This window comes from Lathyrus oleraceus, chromosome 5 (genome assembly GCF_024323335.1).
Source record: "Lathyrus oleraceus cultivar Zhongwan6 chromosome 5, CAAS_Psat_ZW6_1.0, whole genome shotgun sequence".
Lineage (NCBI taxonomy): Eukaryota > Viridiplantae > Streptophyta > Magnoliopsida > Fabales > Fabaceae > Lathyrus > Lathyrus oleraceus.
This window is the reverse complement of record NC_066583.1, coordinates 626,253,438-626,272,922: the sequence shown is the minus strand read 5'-3', so window position 1 is coordinate 626,272,922 and position 19,485 is coordinate 626,253,438. Positions and strand designations below refer to the sequence as shown.

Below are 19,485 nucleotides of genomic sequence, written 5' to 3'. Positions count from 1 at the left end.
TTTAACCATGTGGACTTGTTTCTTCATGCTTGGTTATGCCTTGAACCTTTGGAATCTTGCTTTTCCAATTAACCATCCTACTGCATTTACCCTGCTGCACCAACTTGTTGCAAAGCCAAATCTGCATCAAACCAGAGTCAAATTTCATTTCTTTCTCAGTTAAAACATTTGCACCAATTGAGAGTTGTAGACTTGAGCATCCCGAGTACTACAGTTTTGCCCAGGGACTTGTTCTTTGACAGATTAACGGATTACAAAATTGTGATTGGAGACTTCAAGATGCTTTCATCTGGAGATTTCAGGATGCCACCTTTTCAGTTCAAGTTTTTTATGCCACTCTGACATTTACTACTGTTACAGTTGTATTGGTTTTGCCTTGGATTATGCCTATGAAAACTCGTGAAATGTGCTCAAAATGGAACCTCTACATGTCTGCTTCTGTTCCTGCGGAAGTCCATAATATGACACCAATATTTGTTTTAAAAGATTCTTTGCATGTTACGGGCTGTGTGTACATAACATCATGGTGTCTTCTGCAATTGTTGCTTCAACGACCAATTAACGCAATGCCTTTCTTGTTGCTCAATGTTCAAATCTTGGCTTACATGCTTGCCTTTTCTTCTTGTGGGTCACATCATAAGCAGTGGGTTGAGATTACTGCACTGTACAATCTGGGAATGGCAGGCCATTTTGCTCTTGGGAACAGTAACACACTAGCTACCATTGATGTGGCCGGAGCTTTTATAGGAATTTCAAGTCACTCAACCTTCCTATCAGGTGTTCTAATGTTCCTCATTACATATGCATGCCCAATGTTATTCTTTTTTTCTTTGGTCGTGTACATTTCTATCAAGTTCAGAATCTGTCCTTTAGTTACCGGCGATGAAAATTCTGGAGAAATTCTCAAGTCTCTCCTTGGATTTCCTTGCCTAGTACCACTTTGCATAAACTCCATTCTCTTGTCGGCAAACACAATCGTCTTAGTGTTGATGAGGAACCATTTATTTACTTGGAGCCTCTTCTAGTGGAGTTACTTCTCTTAATAGTAATCAGAAGCAAGAGCAGAACATAGATTATGATTCTTTAGGCTGCATACGGCACTGCCGAGCTCGTTTGTGACAACAAACCAATTTCCTGCATTGAAAAGTACAAAGATGGAGTGGTCAAAGCCAATTTGTCAACAAAATTTAGCATCATTTAACACCTCATATGTATGATTATGTGAAAGAGCGTTTGAACTAGAAAGGAGGTTAATGAGAAGCTAAAGAGTTTAAGTGCATCTATTGTTGGTTTGATTTTGCAAAGGAGTCGTATTGTTACCGACAATGATGGTCATTATGCTTCTAGTACTGCGTACTTGTATCCACTAACTGATGGTGATACAAGGCAGGGATTGAACAACTTGCAAGCAACAATGGATTCCAGTTTGGTAACCAAGTAAAGGAACCTGTGACCTGCAAGAAACACAATTATTCAAAAAAAGAACAGCTGCCATGCATTAGCGCCCTGCATCACATCATAGTATGCATAAGCATTCATAGCAAGCATCATATGGCACGTCACAATGGGGAGGAAAGCTTGATACTGTAAAGCTACCTGTTTTGCATATGGTCAGACAGGAAGTGGCAAAACATTTACAATGCAACCATTACCACTCAGAGCTGCGAACGACCTTGTTAGACAGTTGCATCGACCAGTTTACCGAAATCAGAAATTTAAATTGTGGCTAGCTGGATTTTCAAGAGGCATACAAGAAATGCACAGAAAAGCATCGTTAGTTCTTGAAGATGCAGTTAGAAATATATACACTGTTGTTGCATTTTGTGCCAGAAATAAGGTAATGGAGCTCTATAGGTTGCAGTTAAAGAAAATATTTAAGCAGAGCTTTCTTCATGGGATGGGGATTGGTTTTGCATTTGGCTTTTCACAGTTTCTACTTTTTGCTTGTAATGCCCTTCTACTTTGGTACACTGCAATATGTATTAGGAATGGTTACATCAATCCATCCACTGCACTGAGGGAGTACATGGTTTTCTCCTTTGCCACATTTGCCCTTGTGGAGCCTTTTGGATTGGCTCCTTACATACTTAAACGACGGAAATCCCTCATATCAGTGTTTGACATTATAGACCGTGAGCCTAAAATTGATCCTGACGATAACAAAGCTTTGAAGCCACCCAATGTATATGGAAGCATCGAGTTAAAAAAAATATCAATTTTTGTTATCCATCACGTCCTGAAGTGTTAGTATTGAGCAACTTTAGTCTGAAAATGAATGGAGGCCAAACAGTTGCTGTTGTTGGAGTTTCAGGGTCAGGAAAGAGCACTATAATATCTTTGATGCAGAGATTTTATGATCCAGTTGCGGGCCAAGTTTTACTGGATGGAAGGGATTTAAAGCTCTATAACTTGAGATGGTTGAGGAGCCACCCCGGTCTGATTCAGCAGGAACCTATTATCTTCTCAACAACCATAAGGGAAAACATTATATATGCAAGACACAATGCTAGTGAAGCTGAGATGAAAGAAGCGGCATGAATAGCAAATGCTCATCATTTTATTAGCAGTTTGCCTCACGGTTATGACACTCATGTTGGGATGAGAGGTGTTGACTTAACCCCAGGACAAAAACAGAGAATCGCAATTGCAAGAGTAGTACTAAAAAATGCACCATAATTCTCCATCACACCAATCCAGCCTTGAACCTGTCATGGAACATGCTAACAAACTGTCGAGCATATCAGTTCACTAACAAGGTAACAAAACCAAGAACAAACTTGCAATTTATGATGCCAATCTTGAAAGGTCCCAGCTGAGTCTCCTTCTCCTGTAAATGGGGGTGCAAATGGATTAGTTGGAAATCCTAACACTGCAAATGCAATTGCAACAGAGATGTATGAGGAAAGGTTAAAACTTCCCCTTCAAAGAATTTCCTTGGAAGATGCTGCGATGAAGCAAAGATTTGGAGACCAAATCTTGGACCCAAATCATGCCTCGATTTTGAAGTCATCCGCAGCTACTGGCCACTCACAGGGTTGGAGCAATTTTGTTCTGGTATACAGAATCCACAACCTTCCTGTTACAAGAAATTCACTGCAGTAAAAAACATAGCATTAATTACCAAGCAGTAAAATTTCAAAGATATCCCAATTTGGCATAGAGACAAAAATGAAGAAGAAAGCACGAACTCAGACTATCACTTTCGGTTTTAGCATTAAACAGGGCAATTTGATTCTGAGAACATCCAAAGTGCTTTGCAGAGTTACTCTTCTGGAATACCAAAGACACCAATTGAAACCCTAATTTGTAAAGCATAAATAGAAAACGAATCAGTAGAGGGAGGAGAGGAATTAACGACGAGAAAAACCTGGAGGCGGAAAATCCCAAAGACAAACCCTAATCCCAAAAATCAAAGAACCAGTATTGGAAGAGAGGAGCCGGAAGATTTAAGCACCTGATTCGCCGTCTCATCGAAGGTGAGATTTCCGCTTGAGGTTTTTTTTGAAACCATGGATTTACGTTTTTTTTTGTTTAACGTTTGAGCATCTGAGTTTGAATGAGTGAGGTTGAGAGCGATTGAGCGAGCTTTACTGAGAGTTTGAAAGGGATTCGTGAGTTTGTAAGAGACGAGTTTGTGAGAGGAGTTCGTGAGAGTGTGAGAGAGACGAGAGGTTGAAGGCGATTGCTGAGAGCGTGAGATTGGGAGAGAACGAATCTGTATCTTTTCCAATTTATTTTTTTCTTTTCTTTAACTCATTTTAAATAGGATAGGTTTTTTTTGAAAATATTAAAAATTTGTTTAAACTTCCTAAATTTTAGTTAGTAAATATTACACATTTTCAATGCACATTCTATTGAAGAACCCAACAGCCAGGCGGCTGGGTTTTAATTTTTGGTTCCCCATCATTTATTAGGATTGTCCAACAGACTCTTTTTTTATTTTAGTTTTTATTCTAATGTTTAATCTATTTTGGTTTATATATTTAAAGTAGCATCAAAGTAATAAATAACCATGAGTGGTCTGGTGGAGAAGGGTAGTATCATAGTCTTGAATGGGGTGGGTTCAATACTTATGTGTAGCCTTTTTTAGCATTTTATTTTTCTTTTAGTATTTTATTTCTTTTAACATTTTTTTGTTATGTTTATGCTTTATTATTTTCATAGTTTCATTATCATAACATAGATTTGTTGTCTTTTAATTTCATCATTCATTCAAAACCATTTTTAAACTATAAAAAACATATTTTTCTCGATTTAATATAGAGTCCATTTTTCCACACCCTTGTAAGTCGATTGCTTTTTAAGCATCGTCATCAACCTCACATAGCTTACTCTTGGGCTTTCTTACAATGAGCCGGTTCTCTTGCACTTACACTCATATTTCGCATCATTTGTTGTTTGGGTCCGATTTAATTATTTCATGATTTTTAATCCCCATTTGACAAAATGTACCCCACTTCCCCAATGTGTATATAATGTTGTATTGTTTTATTTCTCTATTTGTTTTAGACACTAACCAAAGAGTAAAATCCACCATTTTTGAAAAAATACAAAAATATGACTCGATCCAACGTCGAGTATTTTCTCAATAAACAAATCAATTCATTTCGCCCTCCTACTCTATTCCTTTTCTTTCAAACTTTCATCAAATGCTTGATTCAACGTCAAGCCATTTTCTCTAATAAAAACTCAAAAAAATATTAATTCATAGTCAAGACTTTTTTCAATAAAGATGGAAGTGGAACGTGGTGTATACCACGCACTCCTGAGACTAGGATTCGAGATGTATATCTCGCCAATCCTAGCTCTCGCCATCATCCAATTTACCCACTTTGCTCTATCAAACACCCATTCAAATCTTTCTCAAACAATCATCAATACTTGATCTAGGTCAAGTCATTTTCACAGCAAAAACTCAAAATACCTAACTCTTATTTAATACTTTTTTTCAATAAAGGTGGAAATGGAACATGGTGTATACCATGCACTCCTGAGGTTAAGATTCGAGACGTATGCCTCGCCAATCTTAACTCTCGCCATCGCCTTAAATTGTCAATGCGGTTTCTCCAAACCCTTTCTCAATCAAATTCAAAACACTTAATTCTCTATTAAACACTTTTGCAAATAAAGATGGAAATGGAACATGGTGTATACCATGCACTCCTGAGGCTAGGATTCGAGATGTATATCTCGCCAATCCTGGTTCTCGCCATCACTCAAAGCACATCCAACCAATCAAACTTTTTTTTCTCGCCGCCGTGCGGCCAATCAAAAACCTTTTAAAATGAAGGATATCTTGTCTTAAGAGATACAAAACATTGTTTCAGCCACGATTGTTGAGTAGAGATAGATGACGCTTTTCCGAGTGTAGATTTGTAAATCCTAACACTTAAGTACATATTGCATGACAACTCTAGGGCAGAACTTCCCCATTTCTTTTAGACCTTCCGTGCGTCTCCGATCTTGTGGCATGTCAATCCGTCCTATTGCAAAGAGGTAACCGCCTAAGACTCGATTCAGCGAGCTGCGACACCTACTGCTAGGACGCGAATACATCGCCCACTCTCCTTTGACACAACTGGTATCTTCCTTTGTAAGTCCATGTTCAGATGGCAATCCCTATGTAGCCGAACTACGGCAACTCTGATTCTCATGTTCAGATGAGATACGTAGGCACAAGATGCGATGTCTTGCCGAGTTTGACTAACGACTAACAACTAATCCTTGTTTGCTTCCACCCTCGTTGTGATCCTTTCTCTCGCCCTCATTGCGATCGAGACTTTCCTTTTCCCTTGCCCTAGTTGCAGTCGAGACCCTTATTCCCGTAGTTAGCTGAACTACGTTTTGCTCTGATTCTCATTCCCGATGAGATACGTAGGCATAAGACGCGACGTCTTAGCGAGCACACTCCTCTTTAACCCATAGGTAGCCGAGCTACGAAGACTCTGATTCTCATATTCAGATGAGATACATATGCAATGGATGCGATATCTGTGCGAGTCATTTTCTTTGACCCTTTCTTTTAGTAAATAGTACATTAGATAAACACACACCCTTTAGACAAGAACAACAAGAGTGGATCCCGTAGAGTACTACGGATGCGTAGGGGTGCTAATACCTTCCCTTCGCATAATCGACTCCCGAACCCAAGATTTGGTTGCGAGACCTTGTCTTTTCCTTTCCTTTCTCCAGGTTTACTTCGAGCGTTTCCTTTCCCTCCTTTGGGATAAATAACGCACGGTGGCGACTCTTCTGTCATTTCTTTCTCGCCGGTTGTTTTTTCGCACCTCTGTATTTTTCAGGTTGCGACACTTGTCCTCTGATTTAAATTGTCAAAGAGAGTGTAACTTGTAAGGTATATTATATGCAACTGTCTCTCAACATCATCGAATGCAAATACTCTATCTCTAAGAGTCTCCGCTAGAGCTGGTACAAATTTGAGTTGCTAGAAGAAAACATGTTTTTGGATTTTGTTATGTCACCATAATAACATAGTGACATATAATGAAAGGAGGACTGCTAACTATCGGACGACACCGCTGACTATCATTAGCCGGACTCATATTTTGAGGATGGCTTGTGGCAGATCCACTCCTCTCATAATCGAAGTCGCTGACCCATCTTGTACGTACAAGCTTTTCCTGAGAATTTGCAGCAGAAATAGCAGTTCTAGAATTGTTACGAGCATGTCGAGGAACTGCTCATGGGATATCGTTACGGTATAACATAGGACCACTTGAGGTAAAAAGGGATCCATTCCTGTTGTTACGAAAAATAGGGAGTGGCGCTGCCATTGGACCTCTTCTTTTGATGTTGTAGCAATGAAAACAAGTGCAAGGAAGCAGATACGAAATAGGATCATGTGCATGCTCTACTTGGCTTGTTCGGAGATAAAATGTTGCAGAATCGGTGCCAGCTATAACGCTCGATTGCATACTGGTTTGGGGAATCTCATGGCATAACAAATGGTAAGCGTCTTAGTCCTTGCTCAAGCTTTTCATGGCATATTACAGAGTTGGTGAATTTGTGCAAGGTTTGGTGCATTTGACGTTGTGTAGAAGTTTTAAATCATGGCATATTCTATTGAGCTGCCATATGCATGATGGTTTGCTTCGTGGCGTGAGTCCCTAATGTATCAACGCGTGTTTCCAGTTCTGTTGCATTAGGCTAGCATTAGCCTGGACTCGGTTTGTTTCAATGGCTCGAAAAACTTATGGTTGGACCAAGTTTCAATGGCTTTGGTATGGCCTTGTACAAATGTTCAATGCATTGCTCATGAATGACATAGTTACCATGCGAATGATGTCTTATAGTCTTGTTTGAATTCATGATAGATTTACATCTTTGGTTGGTCCTTTGCAGATCACGCACACATGGAAAGAATTAGCATGAAGGCTCTCACTTGAAACTGTTGGAGAATTAACCTGTTACTTTTGAAACAAGGACTAATGACGACTGTGCGGCGGTGTTTGAATGGGTCTCATCTTTTTTTTGGTTATTCTTTTGTAAAATGATCAATAGTATTTGGAACTCTCTTGATGATATACTCTACCATAGACCTCACCGTGCAAGGTTTCTGACACCCTGAAACTCAACACCTTTTCATCTTCAACAGTCCACTGGTAATTTTTACATAGCTCATAGAAAGAAAATAATTTTCCCTTAGGAAATAATGGATAAATTGGCAGTTTGCGGCCAAATCCTAGCTATTCACTTTGCATATGCAATTTATAGTAGATGAAACTCCCGCCCTTAAAATACTCCTTGCTTCACAAACCACAGTATTTCCGTTCACAAACAGGCTGGCGAGAATGGTTGTGTTCCCAATAAAATTTGCCAAGAGCCATCCAAAATATCTTTCAATACTTGCAATTTTATCATTTTCAACTGCATATTCGACATGAACACCAAGAGATGGGCCACCTTCCATAGTAAGCACATATGATGCACCAGGTAGCAGGAAAATTACAAGTATGATAACTCCTGAGATGCATTGACAATTACAAAAGACTCACTTCCAGCTTTCCACTTTATCAAAGAATTGAAGGCGTCACTGAAGGAGAATGGCGATCCAAAACGCAGCGGAATTTAAAATTTCTCCTTTAATGATCCTTACGAATGGGCATGATCAGTGATAGAATCGTTACCTCTTGTGGCGATCACGCAGTTTCATTGGCATCATCGACATGCTTCTTATAAGCATCTCTTTCTGCCTTAGGTGCAGAACTAGGAGGTTCCTCTTCAGGAACAGGTTTCTCCAAGACATACAACTTTTTATCATGTTTGAGGACAATCCTCAAGTTTCGGTGCCAATCCAGCAAATTTGTCTCAAACAATTTTTCCTTGTCAAGGATTGATCGCAAGATGTTGTTAGAGGTGTTTGTTGTCATGGTAATCTACATAAGAATTAATGAAAATATAAGTATCAATAACATATTTAATTAGGTCTTTAATTAAATATGCTCCCACTATTTTACTCAAAACAAATGACCCTCACCATTTGATTCGGAAAATCCCGTTGGAAGATTTTCTAGTGGGTCGAGATCCATATTTCACTTTGTTTTAAGTCCGCGTAGGCGGATTACATAAAACTAGGTTATTTAGGTAGGAACTCCTTCCAATTGTATCTAATACAACTCTCGAATATTTTAGTTGGGTGAATAACTCCTTATTCCAATCCATCACATGGATCATTTCCAACTCTTGCTTCTAAACATATATAATCTTATTATAATTTGTTTAGTTAAGTTTGACCCATTGTTTTAACAATTGGATATTACAATTATCCCATCGCACCTTACTAATATAGAACGTGCACCTCGCGTAGGCGAAACCTACATTATCTGATACTAGTCTTGATGAGTGTTAAAACTTGGAAAGCATAAACTTAATATTTAATTTGAGGGAATTTGCAATTATTCTGATCTCACCGGGATATTTATCATATAAATCGTCTCTCACATGCATCAACATACATTCACATGCATCAACATACATACATAATGAAACAGTTATGGCCCCTAGTGCAATTGTTCTCCCAAGCCAATGAGAGAACCTAAGCTAACCTAATAACGATCTAAGCTTCTCCAAGCAAGATCTTCAAGGTTGTCCTCCTTTGATATTGACTTCTTCTCTTTCTTCATAACATTACATTACATAAAAGAAACTCGTTTTACATACGAGGGAGTGAGATGAGAAAAGAAGTTACATTGAGAGATTAAAAGAGAGGCACGACACGCAAGTCGTATTTTAAAACCCAAAATAAAATAAAGGAAAACTAAGGCCATAACCGATCACCACAAGACAATAATAATAAACACATTATTATCATTATTAATTTTAATTCTTTTAATTAATTAAAACCAAATTAAATTTCGACGACCGATCACACTACGCAGAGTTAGCCGGGGGTCCGCTGCCCGGTCAGCGGACGGTGGTTCCGCTGACCGTTCAGCGGACGGGGGTCAAGAGGGCAGCGCCCCTGCTCGAAAATTTTAATGAACAATTCATTTAAAATTGACGTCGTTTTTCGCATCAACACTTGATACTTTAAAGCACAACTCTTGTGCCGTCATTAACCCTAATTGCATAACTTTTTGACAACACAACCCTTGTGCCGTCATTAACCCTAATGCATAACTCTTTGACAACACAACCCTTGTGCCGTCATTAACCCTAATGCACCAATTTCAGACCGTCAAACACATCTCGATTGTTAATTCAGTATGATTGATCAACATGTCATTGCTTCACCATACTAATGTCGGATCAAGAAACAAACGACCGTTGATCGCTCAAAGGAAAACAACCATTAAGTGTTTGAATGAATGAAACAGAAACAGTAAATCATATATACTGTATTTTGCATCAGGATTACTTATATCATATATATAACTTGATCGATCTCGATTTAATTACTCGTTTATTCTTTGATTCATTCTATCTTTTAATTGTATCAATACAGAAAATACAGAAAATAAACAGCTATCAGATTCATGGTTTCGTAAGTGGCTCTGATACCACTGAAGGAGAATGGTGATCCAAAACGCAGCGAAATTTAAAATTTCTCCTTTAATGATCCTTACGAATGGGCATGATCAGTGATAGAATCGTTACCTCTTGTGGCGATCACGAACGTTGAACGATGACAACGCCTCTACTTAGTCCACACGAACGGATTCCTTCAATCTCAGTGCTAGCTGCTACGAATGAAGGCTTTGAGTGAGAGAGAGAGAGAGAGAAACGAAATTGCAAGTGTGACAATGCTTCTACACAAGGGTTCTATTTATAGAACCACTTGTGTGGGCTGCAAGCTAAAAAGCCCACTCAAGTGTATATGGCCCATATCTTATAATATGCCAAAATCACTTAAGCTCGTGGTACCTTACCATATTTCGTATTCTACTTAAGTACACCGTACCTTACGATGTTCTATAATTCACTTAAGGGCACCGTACATTACGGTATTCTTTAATTACTCTATCTCTCATCAATCCGTCCTTTGTGTGTGACCCTATAGGTTTTCGCGGCATTGGCAATTATATTAAATCACGTATTTAACATAATAAACAGTGAGCGGTATCTAGCAACACATCACTGCTACCTAAGACACGAAAATGTCATGTGATCTGACAAATCCTTCTGCGATAATAATTATGTGTATAATTACCCTTTTGCCCTTATGTCTATATTGAACACAAGGCATAGACCGTGTCATCCTTGTCCAGTTCAATATTGGGCCCATAGACATTTATCCTGTTACGCAGGATGGGCAAATTCCATCTAGGTCACTCATGTCCCTTAGCATGCTTCGTGGAGTACCCATCAACTGTCTTTATGGTCATCCAATTACGGACAACGTTTGATCAACAATAAGGCACTCGACTCTACACCTAGGGTCCATAGTGGTTTCAGGTCGAAGGGTGGTATACACCATTATCACCATGAGAATAACTTATGACACTTTGCATAACATTCTATATAGTATTCTCATAGCGGGTTAATCCAGTATACATATTCCTCTTAATATTCATACCTATGTTTAAGACTTGATAACTCTTTATCCATGATCCATGAGATGTGATCATCAGTCTCTAAACATAATAGTCTTCATGCTTTAATGTTATCCCACTTCACAATAAAGCTTGACTACGGATACTTTAAGAATAATGTCCTTATGTCTAATGTGATCTCATGATTAAGTCATACTTGATACATTAAACGAACTAGCTATTCTAGGGACTTTATTAAACAAACATAATAAAGAAAAAAAGCCTTTTATTATTAATAAATAATTCGATACAAGTATCAAAAGTATTGGCCTCTAGGGCTTACACCAACAGTCACATCTGTAGAAAAAAGCACCATTTGCTGTTTTCATTGTCACCGCAGCTTGAAGATGAGATCCAACAACAGTTTCTACAGGAAAATTGTGAAGCATAACCATAGAAGATGGATTGGATACTTCGACCAAAATCTCATCATAATTTAGTGAATCATATACAGATAGCACTTTAATCATTGCTTTTCCAAGCTTTTTTGCCTGGATAATATCGGAAGCTGAGACAAATACAATAGATATGTCTGAAGATGACCATTTGAAATCACTTGCTGCCTTTGCACAACCTCCTACAGCCTTTAACTCATCATCCTGATTGTAGCGGGGTATTCCTTACCTTTAGATTTATTGACTAAACCAAAAGTAAGCATACAATTCGAGTCGCCACCGCACTTCTATTTATCCAAAGGAAAGGTTAGAAAGCGAACAAAAACCAAATGAGAAGTTTTATCAAATCAAAAACTAATAAAAATGTCAGAGATCTGGGTAAGGGGGTTGGTTATGAGATGTGAAGGTTTTAAGCACCATAAACATCCGTAGTACTCTAAGGGAGCCCTTTTTGCAAGTGTGTATTGTAGGTTGGTATTTGTGAAAAGATTTGTGCAAACACGATTGGGGAGATGAGAGAAGAATATACATATTTACAATTTTGTTGTTTGAATGGATGAACCCATTGCCTACGTACCATCACAAAGGTAGGATCAAAACCTCGTAGTTCGGGGTAAAAATCTCAAAAGATTGGTGAATTGATTTGATCAAAAATCTTAAGGTCTTTTGTTATCAAAGGGAGAAAACTCAACCTAAACCAACAATCCACCATGTGAGGAGAGCTTCAACATACTAGTGAAGGATCCACCCTATAATAAGTATGGAAGACTTATAGTCCAATCACTAAGGATAAGGTGAGGTTTACATCAACCATTATGATAACTCAAACCTATGACTAATGTTTATGAAAAGTTTTAACAAAAGTGGTCATTGGAACCACAAAAATAACTTGAAGTGAGTTGTATTTACAAGTTAGAAGTATTTACAAGTTAGAAGTAGTTACAAAATGAGGTCAAAGTTGACTTAAGGTTCATTTACAATGAGTATTAATGAAAATAGTTTGAAAAATCAAAGGCATAAGGCCTAGGTTTCTAGTTTTAAAAATAATGGCTTGGGTTAGAGTGGAGAGAAGAAAAGAAGGGCTAGTCCTAAACATGCAAAGATAAGAGAAGAGATAAAACCCTTGGAGTCCCTTTTCTTGAGATCATAAAGATGATTCAAGATGCTCATTTCCTTTGGACTTAGCAATTAACTCAAGCAATCAAACAAATATTATATTCAAGCTCCTAGGATCTCCATTTGGCTTGTCTCTATTAACAAGGCTATTCATGACAATAGTCCTCCTTACTATCTCAAGTTTGGAATCCCTATCACACAAGAGCAAACATCAAAAAGTTCACAACACAATAAGAGAAATGGACAAAGAATGAGTTTAGATTAGGGGTCCTTTGAAGTCAACTTTGAGATTTAGCATTCTAAAGGCATAAGATCTAGTTGCTCTTCAACAAGTTTATCATTCTAAAGGCATGGGGCCTAGTTGCTCTTGAACTCCTTTAAGCATAGGTAAGGTCCTAATTCTAAGTCCTTTCTCCTTTTTTGCATTGGGTTCACACAAACAATCACAAAAACAAACACAAGACAACAATATATTTATATACAATAATGAGCTCAAATGAGCAAAAGGAAAATGACATAAACATAAAATATGAGCTCAAGTGAGCAAAGGGAAAAGGCAATATGAATTAATGAGCAAGAAAGTAAATTACATTAAAGTAAATTGCAAGAAATTAAATGCTTAAATTAAAGTTAGTAGTTAGTAGTTAATGTTAGTGTGTCATAAGACAATTTAGCGCTATGTTAAGTAATCGTAAGTGGACTAATGTAGTAGTCACACCTATCTGCGGCCGGTCAATAAAACTATAGGCAAATAAACACAAGTTTGAGATCATGACTAGTAAGCCAAGCTCCTACAACTTGCCATGCCAAAAGAAAAGAAGGAAGACCTTGTATGGATTTTAGGTTTTTTGCTTGACCAAGAAGCAACCTATCTTGGACACAAAGCAACTCACTTGATCTTTGATCATGTTGAGTTTGATTTGGATCAAAGAAGGTTAAGCCTCTCATATGTCAAGGCTAACCACAAATCATTAACTCATTGGCCCAAATAAAAAGAAGAAGAAGATGAAGATAAAATTAAATGGATAAAGAAGAATTCAAATGGAATAATCAAAACACAATGATCAAATGTGAATGGAATCATCATCAACCAATGTAAAACATAAGAGGAATGAAGGTTAGAAATCAACAAAGTCAGACATATTTTTTTGGTATTTTTTGAAATTAAAATAAAACATAAAATAAAATGAACAAAATATGGTCAAACCTCAAATTCAATTCAAATCAACTTCAAGAAGTCCAATTGAATCATCATAGGTCTAACATGGTCAAACAAGGTTTGACAAATTTTCTCAACATTTTGTGAAAATAGAAACTATTTTAAAATCAATTAAAAGTAATAAAATATAACACAAATGAATAAAAATCTCAAATAAATCTCAAATCAATTAAGAAATTGATGATAATACTTTTCATAGACTTATCATGATCCATATGTGTTAAGAAAATATTTTTGGAATTTTTGGATATCAAAAAGTATTTAAGATGAATTAAAAACTATTAAAAACAAAATAATTCACAAAAAATATTAAATGGAATCACAAAAATAATTAAAAATCAGATTATGAAACTAGATTTTTCAAGAAATTTTTTAGTATTGGTCTCATATTTTTGTGATTCCAAATAAAATAGTTATGAATTTTTGAAATAAAAAGGAATAAAAGAAAAATAAAACAGAAATTAGAAAATGCTAAAAAAACAGGAGCGCTGGATCCACTTCATTAATTGACGTGGCAACATCCAAGGGCTCAGAAACGCGTTTCCATGGTAGATATTAGTCAAGCGTGCAACATGATGGATTTAAATAAGTCAAATAAACCAAAGGCTAGGATTAGAACGTATGAGTGATATCCAAAGGCCTGGAGTCATCCACGTGGGGATGATGGTGGAAACCACCATCTTCTCCGGTGGACCAACTAACTCCGGCCACCATTTGCAGGTTTTTGAACCTCAACCAAAACACACGAGCCAGGTACCAAAATGAAGCTGGGGTGATGTACATCACCCCTGTAACCTTGGATTGTCCTCAAGATCTCTATCAAGTGAGAAATCTGAGCTTGAACATCCAGGTATGCAAACTGAAATGCTTCAAAACATAAAATCAAAACCACCACTGGCTTGCCTCTTGCTCGAGGACTTCAGAAAACCATTTGAACACAAGAAATTCACATTGTATGATGAGATATAGATCAAAACAGTTGGATCATATACCTTTGAAGAGCAACTTCGATCAGCACGATTCCTTCCAACTTTTGCTTCCAATTTGATCTTGAGATGTGATATGAATGCAAGGCTAAGGAATAAGTCTTGAAGATCAACTGATTTTGTTGAAATTCAAGCTTGAATTGAGAAAATAAAAATCAGAATTCCGTTGGTATGGTTGGGTTTTCACTTCTGCAGAGTTTCAGGTTGCCTTGAGGTTGAGATTTTAATGAGCATGGCATTGTATTTATAGCTAAGCTGCAAGCAAAGCAAGGTAGAACTCGTGTGCATGAAGCTTTGGGTCCTCCATGCATGGGCCTGTACAGGCGCATGTGAGGCCCAAAATTGATTGTAATCACAAGCTGAGATCATACCAAGTTGAAATTGACGTGCAATTTGAACTGCAATGGCTTGTGCATGAAGATTCAAAGTGAAATGCATAATTGGGCCTAAACTTTCACCTCTTCGAAAGTCACACATAGAAAATCCAAACATAGGCATGTGAGTAATGGTTAGAAAGGTCTTGACATAAGGAATAAAAGATATTTTGGGCAAAAATCCATTTGGAATTTGAAAATTTATGAAAACTTGCCTTGAAGTTTGAGGTACAAAACATGTATAACGAAAATTTGTAAAAAATGATCAACTTCAAGCCCTTATGTTTCAACGATATAAGCCTCAAATGGAAAAACCTCCAATATAAAAGTTGTATATATTTTCAAGATGATAAATTTAGACTTAAATTTTGCATTATTTGTATTTTTTATGAGAAAGTTATGGCACTTGAAGTTGGACTTTTTTTCAAATTCAATGGTTTTGGTCCAAAGTGACCTATAATGTTTTGTATTATCACATGTGTTTATTTTAGGATTATAAAATTTTGTCCAACATAAAATTTTAATTATACATCTTAATATTTCCAATTAAATTGGTCTCACCTCAAAATCATAAAAAATAAGGAATTTAGGTCCTTGGGAAGTTGACCCAAAATTAGGGTTTCAGTCAAAACGACCTATAATGTTTTGAAATGAATGATGACCTCCCAACTTTCAAATGAATTTTTGATGAACATGAAAGTTGTTCATATGGTTCTTAATAACATTTTTTCTCTTGGGGTCATCTTCATTTGACAAACATATCAAAGTTTAGGTCTCAGTGGATCTCAGATCAGTTAGATGACTTGATTGGTCAACTTCTCAAAGCCAAACTTCAAATCTTGATGAATGAATGATTGAGGATACTCACATAGGCTCATATATGCATAAAATAATGAAATAAATAACTTCCCTTGATTTAATTTAATCATAGGTTGAGGTTGCTTCATGAGCAAGGCACAGTTCACCAACTTCTCAAAGACCTTAAGGCTTTTGACCAATCAATTCACCAACTTCTTTTGAGATTTTTACCCCGAACTACGAGGTTTTGATCCTACTCTTTTTTAAGATGGTACGTAGGCAATGGGTTTATCCATTCAAACACAAAATTATAAATAACTTGTATATTCTTTTCTCATCTCCCCAATCATGTTTGCACAAATATTTTCACAAATACCAACCTACCTTACAACATTTGTAAAAAGGGCTCCCTTAGAGTACTAAGGATGTTTTGGGTGCTTAAAACCTTCCCATTGCATAACCAACCCCCTTACCCAGATCTCTGACATTTTTATTAGTTTTTGATTTGATAAAAATTATCGGTTTTTGTTCGCTTTCTAACCTTTCCTTTGGATAAATAGAAGTGCGGTGGCGACTCGAATTGTATGATTTACTTTTGGTTTAGTCAATAAATCTAAAGGTAATGAATACCCCGCTACAGAAAAGTGGCGACTCTGCTAGGGATATATTTGCCTAGTGGGTTTTGCCTACTTTTTACCTTTGTTGTATTGTATGTTTATATTATTTGTGACATATTTTTGTGCAAATTTGGGATGGCTGTATTGATTGTAATGTATGAATTACTTGATATATCAATTGCTTGTGTGCTTGGTGGTCTCTTGTGAGATGAGTTCTATACTTGAACTCGAGTGCACTTATGATAGGAGAGTGGCATAGTCTTGCTGACTTGTGTGGAGTTATTCCATGGCAAGTTGACTTGCAAGCCCATTCACTTGGTGGTGGTTATGTTGGGATCAATAATGTCACACGAGTAGACGTGGTTAGGCATTACTCTTTCCAATATATGCCTTAGAAGCCAAGGACCTTAGATTACCTAGCCCATCTCGGCCTATTTTAAGACGTAGTGCGAAGGTCGTTCAAGTGTAAGATTTGATAGGGTTGTTACACGATACCACACTCATAAGAGTCTCTCTTGAGAATATTTTCAGAATATGAGTAGTCGTTTATCCGATAATATCCGAAAGATGGGATGATGACTATGAAGTTTCCGGTATTCAGACCGAAGTGGCGTTCAGGCCAGTTTTCCGATGTCCAGATTGAAGAAGTTTCCGACGTTCAGGTCGATGCAACTTGTGGCGTTCAGGCCAGTTTTCCGATGTTCGGATCGAAGAAGTTTCTGACGTTCAGGTCGATGCAACTTGTGGCGTTCAGGCCAGTTTTCCGATGTTCGGATCGAAGAAGTTTCCGACGTTCAGGTCGATGCAACTTGTGGCGTTCAGGCCAGTTTTCCGACGTTCAGGTCGATGCAACTTGTGGCATTCAGGCCAATTTTCTGATGTTCAGATCGAAGAAGTTTCCGACGTTCAGGTCGACGCAACTTGTGGCATTCAGGCCAGCCCCTCGGTGTTCAGACCGATATTAATAATCTCATATCTCCCGATGTTCAGATCGAAGTCATTTCCAGTATTCAGACTGATGAGCGGCATTCAGGCCATGCTTATTTCTGTGTTACCATTTATTTTGGTATCCAGGTTAACATTCTTTTTCGGTATTCAGACTGACTCTCACCGTACCAGACGAATTCTTCTTTCAAGACCACCTCTTTGCCGATTTTGACAGGCATTGTTACTTCACTTCACTTCAGTGCAAATTTTAGGGCTTTTATTGTATTCAATCCCTTGATACCTCGAAAGCACGAAAGCCGCTGCTATCTTCTTTCCAGGTCTCCAGTTGATTGAATAGGGGCAGTTGTAATACCCCAAAATTTACCCTTCATTTTTTCTGGAAGCATACGCTTTACACCTCATGCATGCATTCATTTTTAGGTCATTTAGCATTTGCATTTCATCATGGCAATCGAAATATCTTTAAAAAAAACGAATAAATAAATAAATAAATAAATAAAAGAAAAAATCTTGGACTTGGACCTCTCTCATTTGAGCCCACAGGTCCACAAAAATCAGGTTATAAATTCAGAGTTTCATGAAACAAAAGAAAATTCTATTCATATTACCCTGTCTGGGAAAAAGATAGTGAGAGAAGAACTCTGGGAAAAAGATAGTGAGAGAAGAGCTAACAGAGTTCAAAGCAGCCTCCAAACCCTAAAGGGAACTCAACTGCACAGAATCACCTCTGTCTCACATAAACCCTAAAGATTGTTTTGTAAACCTCACGGGTGCAACTCAATTTCAATCAAGCTCTCCAATCAGGTTTGCCCTATATCCATCATCTTTATGCCTTTAATTTTAATGCTCTAAATGTATGAGGTATTAGGGGTGAATTTGATACCCTTTTGATGCATGTGTTTGACAAGAGGTTTAGGCCTCCTACCCTTGGTTGCTTTTTGTGAGCTTTTTGTGAATTTTAATGGCATGATTCATGTGGTTACATTTTGATTTGGGGACAACTCTTGGTTACCCTATTTTGTTTCTCTAACCTGTTTGTTGAGTTTTGTTTTGTGAGGGCTCATATGACTCTTGCAGAGATGGTTTTCCTGGTGTTCCACTTTATTTGTGGGATACCGCCTGGAGGTTTCATTCCGATTACCTGTACTGACTCACTTTCTTTGATGGTGTTAGCTTGGAAGGATCTCTGGGTTTCTTATCTCTCTAATTGTTGTTACTTCGGATTTTTATCCGCGTGGTATTTTTACATCTTTCCTGCATTTTACCGCTTTCCTAGCTGGAAGACCTCGATAGGAGGCAATTTACCACTTTTTGTCATGAGCTCACCCTGCCCCGGGTTAAGAGCTATGAGGTCTTATCCTCGTTACCCTTTTTCCATGAGCATCCCAAACCCTAACCCTTCATTGATTTTTATTCTCCTAAGAACACGTTAACTCCTTCTACTACAGGCGAGTAAGTCTCCAAAGGTCGAGCATCCGGTAGATTGCGTAGTAACGTCGTTCGTCCAAAACCCAATCCATAACCCCGTAGTTAGCCGAACTACGACTTGCTCTGATTCTCATTCCAGATGAGATACGTAGGCATAAGACGCGATGTCTTAGAGAGCACACATCCCCAAACCCATAGGTCAGCCGAGCTACGAAGACTCTGATTCTCATATTCAGATGAGATACGTATGCAGTGGATGCGACATCCGCGCGAGTCATTTTCATTTAACCCCCTTTTTTAGTAAACAGCACAAGATAAACTCACACCCTTTAGACAAGAACTACAAAAGTGGATCCCGTAGAGTACTACGGATGCGTAGGGGTGCTAATACCTTCCCTTCGCATAACCGACTCCCGAACCCAAGATTTGGTTGCGAGACCTTGTCTTTTCCTTTCCTCTTTTCAGGTTTACTTCGAGCGTTTCCTTTCCCTTCTTTGGGATAAATAACGCACAATGGCGACTCTTCTGTCATTTTCTTTCGCCGGTTGTTTTT

At 37.8% G+C, this 19,485-nt stretch overlaps 1 pseudogene; it reads left to right on the top strand.

Moving 5' to 3' along the window:
- Positions 1-566: 566 nt before the first annotated feature.
- LOC127082528 (ABC transporter B family member 20-like) lies at positions 567-2,676 on the top strand (annotated as a pseudogene).
- Positions 2,677-19,485: the final 16,809 nt, after the last annotated feature.